Consider the following 13,059-nt stretch of genomic DNA (forward strand, 5'->3'; position numbering starts at 1 on the left):
GTTCAGGCGCTCACTTCTACGATTACTTTCCAATAATATCACGTGCTTTTAAACTTCAGAAAATTATAGGAAACAAAAGGATATGTAGCTGCGATCCTGCCACGCTGTCCGGGCGCTTCTACAGTACAGGCCTCAATTTTAGAAGTGCGTACCGATGCGGAGTGCGAACAGGGGGGTCAAAACAATACCTAAATGCGGAGGGGATAGAGGGGGGATGCCCCACTCAGAAAATTTCAGGGCCTGTGATCCGAGTAGATAAGCGCGCAAAGCCGGCATCAGCCTGCGGCAGCGCAAGGGATTTTGCTTCGTGACAAAGGAAGTTTTATCAGTGACAGACCAAGACAGACAGGCATGGTGAAAAACGAGAAGGCGTAGGAGCGCCGCCTCGGGAACGCTAAACAAACTTTCCACTATTTTGCATAGTTTCCGAGAAGCGGCGCTGGCTGGCGGGCACGAAAGCACGCTGGAAGGCTACGGAGCGGTGAAGGGTAGGAGAGAGCAACAGGAGAGTGGCTGTTTGGCCATTTTTCGCTCACGCGTTAGGCACTGTTTATACAGGCGGCGTTGGTATAGGGCATGGTGGGGACCAAAAACGATGTAAAAGAGGGGCCGGAGGTTGAGGAGAGCGATACCGAAGCGGAGGGATCATATAACTGAACCTTGTGGTGTTCCTTTCGGAGGAATGTGAAACGTGTCGCAATGGAGTGGTCCGACGCTAAGGGCGGTGGTGCAGTCGGGGAAAATTCGCTGTACATATTTGCATTTGGATTTATCGCATTTGGTTTCTAGAAGTCCTTTTAAGATGACTTTATGTGTGACTTTATCGAACGCGCCCTTACTGTTGACAGGCTAAGATGGCGCCGGAATGAATTTAGCAAAAGTGGTCGATGACTTGGTCCTTGGTCTGTGGGAGCAGAGCTTTAGTCGATAGGTGTGAGCGGGAGTCAAACATGGAGTGGGAGAAAACGTCATTATCTTCAAGGTTAGGGATGAGGTGGGTGTGAACTTCACATAAGGCCGAGAATTTCTTTTTTCTGCAATACATCCTCTAAGGACATCCCTACGGGTTATTTTCGAAAATAAGAATTGTTTTGCATCTCATAGGTCAGTTTAGCCTACTGACACAGGTATTTTTTTATTACATTATCTCGTACTACGCGAAAAAGACGCAAACGTGCGGTACGCCCAGGTGGCTACGTTTGTAAAATACCGGTGCGAATGTAACGAGTTCTTGTAAAGGCAATCTGCATCTAAATTCCATCAAGGCCAAATAACGGAATTCTTTTTAATCTAAATCTTTATTTTGTTGTGGGGAGATTCACTGCAAAATGTGGTGTCGTTTTGTACTTGCTGATCCGTTATTATTGTTTCAGCCGTTGGGTACACCCTGGGCCGTTTCTGTCTACATGACTAAGCAGTGCTTCCGTAACATTAGAATTGCATAGAATAGGAATACAAAAAATGAAATATTGATTTGCAAGCCCTGAATGAACGTTGAGAGAGGGATGTTTAGAAAAATGGTCAAGATCACTATTGTGAGAATACTCCCTTTATGCGGCAGGCAGGTGTAATCACAATTCAGCGTAGCGGGGGTGGTTTCCGCCGTCCCTATAGGGCAACAGAGTGAATCTCTATTGAGGGCAGGCGTGGCAGGGGGCGGCAGAAAGTTGGATAGGGTAATGATATCATGACGTTTCGGGATAAATTGGTCGGAGGTAACACAGGACCGGGATAATTGGAGAACGATGCTAGAGGCCTTTGCCCTGCAGCGGGCGTATATATGCTGATTACAATAATGATGATGATGATGATTACAATTTGAGGAGGACGACGACGACAACGACGACGACGACGACGATGATGATGATGATGATATGTTCAATACCAAATGTGGCATAGTGCGACAAAGAAGTAACCAGTTTTCAATTGCACTATCTTCTGCAAACTCGAAGGGGAAGTTGTTTGTTGCACATGCGTGTTTGCTAACGCAAATAATTTTTTGTTTAGTGCACCACCACTACGACGAGTCAAATTCAGTGGCCAGAGCGTTCGTATTTACCCGGAAAAGACGCGGGCACTGTGAATTAAGGTGCCGGCATTCAGAATCGCCAAAGAAAGCGCCCTAAACTGTGTCGCCCCACAAAAGAATTTCGGAAACGACAGTGTCTTTCTGCCTAGCCTAAGTTACTGGGCACGCCAACAGAATTCCTGTGTAAGGTCGTGTTCAAGCCGTCAGGAGTCATAAATACGGAAACTTGCTCCTTTGTTATATTGCTGCCACGACTAAGTACTACGACCATGCTGGAATGCGAAAACAACCTTTTCGTCTATGCCCCCGACTAATACCTAGAGGTTGGTGCCGAGGCATCAGGGAATACGCGACGCGGCACGTGGATAATTATGCACAGGTGATGAAAGCGGTGATCGTTACTTGTTGGAAATTTCGCGTCGCATACCACGTGGGAAATTTGCCCTCTACGGTTCACGTGTGGTCGCGCACAGGGAAACGGTTGTGTTAGGTTGAGAAGGTGTTTTAGCCCTTTGGTTTTAGCCTACTGAGAGGGGCTTTAGCCCACTGAGAACGGTTCGATGTAGAAGGGGTTTTGGCCAAAAATAACCTGTAGTCTGCTTCAGAACCTTCGTTGTTTGCTTACATTTTTAATGTGGAGGACAGAGCTTACATGTCGCGACCACTACGCACAAAGAGAATTGTTCACTTGCGCTACCTGCGCTCTGTTCTCTTATAGCTGTTTCAAAGTGCAAAATATTCCCTAGGGAGGTATATTATCAAGCCAAAGCGCTTTCCTTGTATTTACCGGAGTGGTCGATGACGGTTTGGGTTTGTGTGCTACACAGACAGTGAGATGCCTGCCTACGACGGAGGACGGAAACGGACAGCCAGATGTTTGTCCACTAGAATAAAGCACGAACAGGTTTAGGAATTTTATATGGTTTTTTCTAAAGTGTTTCTTGGATAAAAACAGCTTAGAAACTCAGAAAATGAGAAAAGAGAACCCCAATACCTTCTGTGCACTCGATAATAAATCCTGATGTAGGCTGTTGTTGGTGACTTCGGCAATTTTCTTCCTTCTGTTTGGCTATTAGATAAATATTTATCACGTTTTTAGCATTGCAGCGTTTTCAGCGTTTAGCGTTGCGGGCCTATATAATTTACGAAAAAAAAAACTTTCTCCCACGAGAACATATAGCATTTTCAAAACTTGGAGTCAATCCCCACAAACGATCGCTTCCGCCCCCTCTTCTGTCACGGCCTTTGCGAAGCACGTGATAATTCTTTGGTGGGAATACGCTGTCGTGAATGTCGCTACTTAACCAGGTTTCCATTAGTAGAGCAATGTCTGGATCGTGTTCATTAAACAAAGCCTCCAGCAGAGCGGCTTTATTTACGATGCTACGGCAAGTAATGTGCAAGATGAAGAAATTCTGCCTACATTCTTTTTCAAGTCATTTCCTGGCCTTTTTCGCATTATCGCTTCTGTTCTTCATGTCATCCCGCGAAAGTTTTGTTCCGTCGACACTAACGTTATCAAAAAAGTTTGACTGTGGCGCCAGCATCTCTGTCGTAAGCCGGGCTTTGCTGTAGTTTTTTTTTATATCCGGTAATTTTTTTTTAAAAATCATGCCTTGCCTACAAACCGTTGCCTCCGTTTTTTGATATTTCTGAAGTAGCTTTATATTTCTGAATTACCCATCTTACAGTTGCATGGAAATGTAGATTTTATTTTGTTTTATTGCAAAATGGTTAACTTTATTTATTTACAAATACTACCAACCTTGTCAGAAGGCCTTAGGCAGGAGTGGGCATTCAGAAGAAACAAACGGTGCGTCCCTATTGACCTTTAGACGGCTTCATTGCCGTCATCGCTCCATAGGAATCGCCGTTCTGAAGACGAGAAGGATGCCGTCCAAGGCGAAATCGGGATGCACTCAGAGATCAAACAGTATAGGAGGTAACGAACTAAAGCTCCACAATGATCAGCTCAAAAATGTTTCCTTGCCATAAATCGACGAGGAGAGACGTAAGATGAAATCTATCACTTATTCGTCACTGATCAAACTGGCTTGCTTCATTGAATGATTGATATATTGATTTATTAATTTATTGGTTTATTGATTGATTGATCGATTCGTTGTAGGGTTTCACGTGCCGACGCAGCGTAGGCGATGAGGCGGGCCGGGGTGGAACGCTCGGGATTAATTTTCGCCTCCTGGGGATCTTTAACGTGCGCCGAAATCTCGTAGACACAGGCGTTTTTGCAGTTGCATTCATCAGAAAAGCGGCCACCACGGCCGGTAATTGAGAAATGATGAAACCCGTGGACAGACAACTATTTCATTCGGAAAGAGTGGGGGGGAAGATTGAGCTTTAAAACTCTTTGACCCTACACGAAAAATTTTATTTTTTCGTCCGCCACCGCTTGCCGCGGTGGCGAACTGGGGTAATGTTATGTAGTATCAATTACTAATTGACGTTTGTTCGCTCAACCTTTCTACTTTGTTTGTCTAATGCCCATCATTGGCACCTTTATTCAAGGGGTTTTCAGCCAGGTTCACTTCCGGCAATGGCTCATTCGTTATAGCACAATACATTTTATTTATAAAGGATTTAGAAACACGGCTCTATAACAACCAGTTTTTTGAAATTATGAAAGCAAATGTGCTCGCAAGTCTCTTGGCCTTGCGCAAAAATCACTCAACCTAACAAGCGCCGCCTTAATTCCGGGTATAAATACGTCCTCTTCAGAGTTCGATTTATACGCGGCTATAAATACAACAAGTCAGACCATTTCTGGGCTTCTTCTGTGGGAAGGTGTTTTTTAAAATACCGTATTTCATATAAGAACAGCCGTAAGTGGGTAGTGGAATTTCTACTGGCTTTACGCCGATGGCCAATGCGATCTCGGAGCTCCCTTCCATGTAAACGGAAAAGAATCCGGTCCGCAGGGGCTTGACCAAAAATCACACGTCCAACATAGAAGTTTTTTTACCCTTCACTTCACCGAGTACGCCGACTGAGTACGTCACGACCAAGTAAGTCACGTTATATAATTTCTAGGGCTGTTGTCGTTTTCTTTTAAAATATTGCACGGGCAAACCTAGCTTCAATAAACAAATCACTTTGGAAACCTTGTGTAACTGTTGACTACATAACATAAAGCAGGCCTACGTGCTAAAATACGAAGTTCCTGCAAGGCCTTTTTTTTGCGCAGCAAAATGGTATACAAGTCAAAATGGTATTAAAAATTTCTGGCCCTCCGATAAATAGGGGCTGGGGTGGAGCTTTCGGTGGAGTGCTGGCGTCGGATCTGTTCCCCAATATTTGCGATGTGCAGGTTACTTTAGCATCTGTTCTGTACGCTGACCTACAAGCAGTGAAGCTTGTTTGGTGGCAAAACCCATTTTTTTTTTTCAAAGCCAATCTTTTGTACAGCCACACGCTTAAGTATTTTTGTTCATGCACACTTGCGAGTGTGGCCGAGGGCCCTGTTCACCCCACTCCTGGCTTTCTATCTCGATTCCGACTCTTGACCGAGGCCTGCGGTCATGTCAAGGGGACTTCTCTCCCTCTCTCTTTTTTTCTTCCAATAAACGTGCGTTCATTCATTTTTTACTGCGAAGCACTACATCTGTAACCGGGCAGTTTTCGTTCCGGTAAAGCAGATTTACTCTGCGGCTCTGCGGCGCTCCTCCTCGCCAACGCCGACACCGCTTTCGCAGCTGTTATTCCACTCGCCAACCCGCCGCGGTGGCTCAGTGGCTAAGGCGTTGCTCTGCTGAGCACGAGGTCGCGGGTTCGATTCCCGGCGGCGGCGGTTGCTTTTCTGATGGAGGCGAAAAGCAAAAACGCCCGTGTGTACAAGATTTCGGCGCACGTTAAAGTTCCCCATGTGGTCAAAATTAATCCGGAGCCCTGCACTACGGCGCGCCTCATCGCCTGCGTTGCGTCGGCGCGTTAAACCCCACAATCAATCAATCAATCAATCAATCAATCAATCAATCAATCTATTCCACTCCCCACCCCTATGCTTCTTTCAGCTGTGCAATCGCTTGAAAACGAGGTTGGCGCTCTTATCACGCGTTACCAGAACAACTTGCCCGCTTCGAACGCCGACGTAATCCCACAATTCTTTTTCAGCATGAAAGGTTTTCCGCGCGACATTTTCGCCTGCGTATTTCCCGCCTAAGCACTCGCCCGTTACCGGTTGCCAGTTTATGGGTGCACAGGTTGGGGTACAGCTAATCTACATGCTGCTACCCATGACATGCGCGTTGTGCTGCCGGGAAATTTAAACGTGAAAGTGTCGCGGCTAAATGCTACCTGTTTGCTATTCTCAATGATCGAGCGGTTTGGGTTTGTGTGCTACACAGACAGTGAGATGCCTGCCTACGACGGAAGACGGAAACGGACAGCCACATGTTTGTCCACTAGAATAAAGCACGAATTCGGCCATGTTTTAACTCCCTATGGACAGACGCGTGTCCTTCGCTTAAAGGAAGAACAGCGAGGATCAAAGGAGTGTCCGCAGGAACGGAAGCGCGAATGGGTGCGAACACAAAAAAGATGCTGCCGCTGTTTCCACAGCAACTTAAAGCTAGCCAAATGGCTGGGAATCTCTCCCGCATGAACAGCAACGTCGACGTGATCCAAATGTCTTTTTCAGCTTGAAGGGCTTTGAGAGCAACAATTTTTGCGGTGCCTTTCATTTGTTAGCACGCGCACATAACTGGTTGCCGGTTTATGAGGCACTAGATGGGAGTGAAGGGAAGGGGGTGGGCGTGCACGCGCAGATGTAGGTTTCATGCCCTCACTGATGACATGTCCGTTTATCTGGCGGGAGGTATAAACGTGTACGGCCACGGGCCCAATGAGAACTTTCAAATGTCCTAAGTGGTAGAGCGCATTGCTCCGGTGTGTTAAGCAAACAGTAAGATGCCTGCGATGCGGGACGGAAACAAACAGCTCCATGTTGTATCCAGTGGAATAAATCTCGAGTCCTTCAAAGTTTTATTACGGTAAGGGTAATTGCTTATACCCAAATTACTAACGCGTTGTATTTCACCGATTTTGTGTACTGCATCCACCACCCTCCTTCACATAGTGAAAGGGCACTAATTTTTCGTGTTTCTGTATGGCCTTCTTAGCACGTGTAAATTTAACTTGGTTCTATATTGTTCTATTTTTACTACTGCATTTGCTACTGCGTAGGATTATTGAGATTCAAGAACATTGTGAAATCGATGAGGAACATTTGCCGACTTGAAATAGGAAGAAATAAACATCTTTTAGCATATTATCACCCCACAAACGTTGGCGAATAAAACTGTACTCTTTGTTACTTTTACGCTTACATATGCTTAATAATGGAAATAAAATCAGGCAAGTCATAGTAAAAAGACGACATCATGATGCATCTAGCCTCATCGGTTCGGGTACATACGGGCGCACGTAGACACACGATTTTCCAGGCTTCGGCACTATTATATTTCGATCAGTGGACTTCAGAGCCAACTCTTGGTTCTGCATTTAATGTTACGGTTTTCCAACATAAACATGGAGGGAGTAATAAATCTTTCTGGGTTTCTAAAATAAAAAGGCTTGTGAACAATAAATAAACAGAATTACAAAGCTGGCGCAGTTTCAAACCGCTCGAATGGGATAAACAAAAAATAGGCAAGTACTACTACTGCGGCGGCAAAGGTAAAAAACAACAAATGGGCAGTTCTCAAATGATTTCCCATTGCATTAAACATGCAAGAGTTGTAAAAAGAAGAAAAAGGATTCAGACAGTTTTAAAGACTTTCAGAAAGGTGTTCATATAAATTTTTTCATAGAAGGGGAAACAATCTTTAGATACACGTGTGGTGATAAAACGTACCATGCGACGTTTAGGCACTCGTTGGCACACAAATACCTAGATAGCGAAGGAGCACGGCAAACAATACCGTGGATACTTTTTTACAACACTGTAAATCTGCACGAATCGGCGTGGTGCCATAGGAAGTTAGGGAAGGGGCTTTAGTTAGTTTTATAATTAGGGGCCATACTATGGCTGTGAGGGTTTTGCCCTCATGCAGCCGTTTTTTTTTTTCGGCAGACATTCTATTATTTACGGTCTCATTTTGATGCACTGCTCGAGCTAATGCATGCTTATTGCAAATTTCCGATACTTCTTTTTTCACAGAAGTTTAAACAAGATAAAAAAAATTCACCATCTTCCCGTAGGGGAACGCTGGCTAGTATGCGAAGCAGCCATGGGGTCGACTCAAGTGGACTGCGTTTAGGTTGTCCACAGATATGATTGTCCAATCGTCTATGATGACGCATTTCACGTTGCGGAAGGCCACGCGGAAGGTGTTCAACCCGCTGGCGCTGAGGCCTCAGTCCTTGTTGGCACCGGTATTCTTTGTAGAGAGCTTGGAAGCCGTGTGCACCGTGGATCCTCCCACTGCCACAGCCGCCTTTCCGATGCTGCGCAGTTGACGAAAGCGTTGTACCTGGCGGTGTTGTTGCGGTGTTTCTGTACTGGTTGTACAGGTCCATGGCAAGCCGGAGGACGAACGTCTTACCGCAACCGGTCGGTCCGGTGAAGAAGACCCGTAACTGAGGTGCTGACGGCGTTGTCTGCCGGTGGATGATCTCACGCAGTAACTCATGTTTTTCCGCGTTTGTCATCCTCATCCAGTTGTAGTAGTCGTCCCGGTAGTCGTCCCTTGCACGGCCATGCACGGATTCGCGTGTTTGATCAGGCACACCAAGTCTTTGCTCGGGATGAGGTCGACGTCTTCATCTTCCTTGTGGACGTTCACGGCAGGAGGAGGTGGTGCTACTTCTTCTTGCTCTTCTTATTGTGCCCTATTCTCCACGCCACTGTCCGCGGCACTGAAACTGGCGTTGATGTTGGCGTTACCGGCGGCGTTGCCCGTGGCACTCATCGAGGGGTTGCGGTAGGAGGTTCCCATACGGGAAGATGGCGACGGTAGTTGAACGCGAAGCGATCTCGTGACGAATTCTTTGGTTGGCCAATCCCTAGGCGTATCCTGCTACAATCATCATCAGCGGTGCCTCGCCGGGCATGCGCAGTGGGGGTGTGGACGCCGCACGGCGGAGGGAGGGCATAGCCCCGACCGTGAGAAGCTTCACATCTAAAAGGCTGACCGTTATATGCTAATACGCATGTGGACGAGTACATAAAGCATGAGCGTGGTGGGCGTCATTTTAGGTGAAAGTCTGAGAGTACTGTGAAATACAGGATTTCTTGAGCCCTTTCATAGGAGCGCCGTCATTGCTGCAGCAAAAACAAGTGATTGTAGGTTTTGTGGCAGCACGTTATGAGCTTCGATTTGGCAGCTTTTAAAATCATGCAGATTTTACTGCCGCACACAAATTAGTGATATACATCATGATTACGGTACTGCAGACCTCGGCGTCGTAATGTCCACGAGTAACTTTTATCGTTGAAATCAAAACTGATTTTGCCACCAGTGACAAAATCTACAACCGATGCGAGCATAGCACAATTGGTTAAACAGACAGCTGCACGGTAGACCAACATTTGTAGGACCTAACAGGGAGTCAGAACGAAACGATAACAGGAAGAGAAAAAATGATATTGTTGGCCTCAACGAAAACAAAAACTGAACGTTATTTATTATTTCGTTCAGGAGGAAAACCGAAATAATATTGTTTCGGATTTCGGTTGGAGTGGCAAGTTCAGGACGTCCACGATTCATTTCAATTTCCATGCAGCCAGGTGGGAGATTGCCGTCGATTCGCTGGCATTAAAGCGTCGCTCGTCTCGATGGTGCATGTTGTTTTCGGAAGAATTTCTGCCTTCTTCCATACTCTCACCGCAGTGTCGATCGGCGGTGGGCCTTGTGTGTGTGTGTGTGTGTGGGTGTGTGTGTGTGTGTGTTTGTGTGTGTGTGTGTGTGTGTGTGTGTGTGTGTGTGTGTGTGTGTGTGTGAGAGAGAGAGAGAGAGAGAGAGAGAGAGAGAGAGAGAGAGAGAGAGAGAGAGAGAGAGAGAGAGAGAGAGAGAGAGAGAGAGAGAGAGAGAGAACGTTATTCAGCGGCCCGATAGTTTCTTACAGTGTCGGCGGTCGAGCCCAGGTTGGCCCCCACGACGGCGCCGTGGCCCGGCCGTTCAACGAGGATTCACCGCATTACTCTTTGAGGCCAGCAATTCACGTATCTTCAGACATTGCTGTTTCCAAAAGCACAGGTGAGAAAGAAAGTTCTGGAAATGTGAAATATTAACTGATGTAGATAATGTAGGTTAACCTTTGAAACTTACCGAAGTAAAAGCTCGTTAATTCGAGGAAGCTTAATTCGAACTCACGGTTAATTAGAACTGATGCCCTGGTCCCGCCACAGCCTACATGTTTCAATGGGGGAAGCTCCCAATAATTCGAACGAGTCGGTATCCAGAATGGCTAATTCGAAGTGGCATCCCCTGGTTTCCATCACTCTTCGCAGACGAAGTCGGCCCAGAGGGATCAAAATGTGTTGCAAATCCAAACTAAACCAAATTTACTAGAGATGCAAAACAACGAAACAGAAAAACAACTGACTGATCAAAGAATTTCCTTCACTCTTCGAGCTTCGTCTACATTATGTACAAGATCACCTGCCAAAAGCTGTAGTAGCGCCTACTCTTCGAGCTTCGTCTACATTATGTACAAAATCACCTGCCAAAAGCTGTAGTAGCACCTACTCCGCGATAACGCGTCCATAAGTGGCTTCTTTGTGTGATGGCCGCGCAGTGTGGTGCAATGTCCATCCCTTCTAGCACCCGCCGGCTAACCTCAACTCCGCATAATTCGAACTATTTCATGGTCCCATTCGAGTTCGAATTAGCGAGCTCTTGCTGTATATACTCTCCCGCAGGCCGTCAACAGGGTTTTCCAGTTGCTTGAACATTGCTCACGAAGCTACACGTATTTCAGGAAACCATAGCTTGTAATATTGCCTGTAATACACTAAAATAAAATGCAATTTGAACTTGAACCTGCATCGTCGGCAGTAAGTGTTGTGCAGTTCAGTCAATGTAATATCAATAAGCAGAAATACCATGGACCCACCCGAGGAGCAGGCCAAGTATCCGCTCTTCATTAGGCATGGAGCTCATTCAATGATAGCAAGGACAAGTGTCCATAGTTCCAAAAACTGAAGGCATCTCCTCCTTCGTTAGATTGCATTCGGTCACTCACGCTGTACGTTTGACAGGCAAGAGTAAAAAGGCTGACTACTCCTCCCAAGATTTCTTTCAGCGTGGTGTTTGATGAACGCCCCAGGCTATACGGGTGGCGCGCAGTAACAAGAAACCCTCTGCAGAAAAACAGTAAGAACAAGGGCACATCATAAACAGGAAATTTAAGCTTGAAGCACGTGGTGCCTGCCACATATGCCCGCATTTCCGTCACCGTAGTCTTTACATGACGCTTCTACACTCAATTCAGCGCACATTCAATTGACATTCAATTCAGCGTTAGTGTCAAAAATGGAAAGTGATGCTGAATGGAATGAAATGTGAGCACATTATTTTTCCCGCAGTCATAAACCCATTTTCTTGAAATATGTCCTTGACATGTGCCCCTTAACAGAGTTACAGATTTTAAGTACCTCGGTATTTGCTTCTCCTCGAACCTCTCCAGGAAAAGACAGCTTGAACCATTATGTTCTTCTGCCTCCGGTACGCTTAACTTTCTTCAGCCGAATTTCAGGGCTGCCCCTCCTAAATTTAAAGAACTTCTTTATTTCCCCCATGTAAGGTCCATCATGGAGTACGCCTGCGCCGCTTGGGACCCGCAACTTGCCTACTTATGCGAAATGTTAGAACGTGTACAAAACCATGGCGCCAGTTTTGCCACGGGTGTTTACAATTTCCGATCCAGTAACACACTACTTAAAACCAGCTTAACTAGCACCCCTAAAAGAACACAGGAATCATGTCAAACTCAATTTGCATTATCGTATCTATAAAAAAAACTGGCAATAATCCTGACATCGGTCTGTTTACGCGACATTTTGTATATACAAGGTGTGACCATAGGTAGAAAATTCGTGAAATAACTTGCGGTACAAATGTTTTTAAAGAATCGTGCCTTACTCGGAGCATTAGTTTGTAAAATAAGTTGCCAAGTGCTATAGTTGATTGAACCACTGACGCGCTTTTTAGTAAGTATCGTTTAGTCCTGTAGTTCTGTTTTTATTTGTATATTTGGACGATGTTCAGCGATGTGTTTTAGCCTGCCTGCCACATATAAAATACCACATGTTCAATGTCCCCCTGTTATAATGCCATCTTGGCGCTGCAGGAAACTAACTAAATAAATAAATTTTCGAAGCAGTGAAGTATTTTAACCACAGCGAGAAGCAGAAGCAGCGTAAAAAAAGCATAGGGAGGTGATTGAAACAGAAAAGATCTAAACGCGAATAGTGTTTCACTTTTTCCCAGCAGCGGTGAAGGTAGGCACGTGTTCATATGTTTGATGTAAACGGAAGTCCAGCCTGTTGTTCGTTATTTCTATCTCTGGCCATTTTTTACAGAAGAATGCGCTGGCGTGTTTTCTTTTCCTGTAGCATGAAAGACCGCAGGATTTAGAGGCATCTACACAGCTATAATTACCCAGCTTTGGAAGGCGAAAATTTATTTTGTTCCAGTTATGCACGCCCCTCGAGTCCGCCACTTTCGATTAAATCGAAGTGCGTGTGTCCTTATCCGCAGATCTCCTGAAGGTGCAACAGTAGAGAAAGGGTTCTGCAATTGTAGTGCCTAAATAATGAGTACTCTAACAACGTAGTAACCATGTATACTTGTCTGATACAAGGAAAAGTGTGCCTATGATTGCCGTAGCAAATGCCGCCGCTGCACCTTTTACTTTGTTAACGGTGTATTTCGTAAGTATAGATGAAAGGTAAAATAAATTCCTAAACTTCCACCAGGCACCCATTTTGAGGCATGAGAAAAGAAGAAACTTATAACATCTCTGCGTTGCCCTCTCTGCGCCAAGCATCACTTCTGGACGCGGCTGAGTTT

Source organism: Haemaphysalis longicornis, unplaced genomic scaffold (assembly GCF_048455015.1).
Source record: "Haemaphysalis longicornis isolate Haplotype H1 unplaced genomic scaffold, Haemaphysalis longicornis Haplotype H1 scaffold_4, whole genome shotgun sequence".
Lineage (NCBI taxonomy): Eukaryota > Metazoa > Arthropoda > Arachnida > Ixodida > Ixodidae > Haemaphysalis > Haemaphysalis longicornis.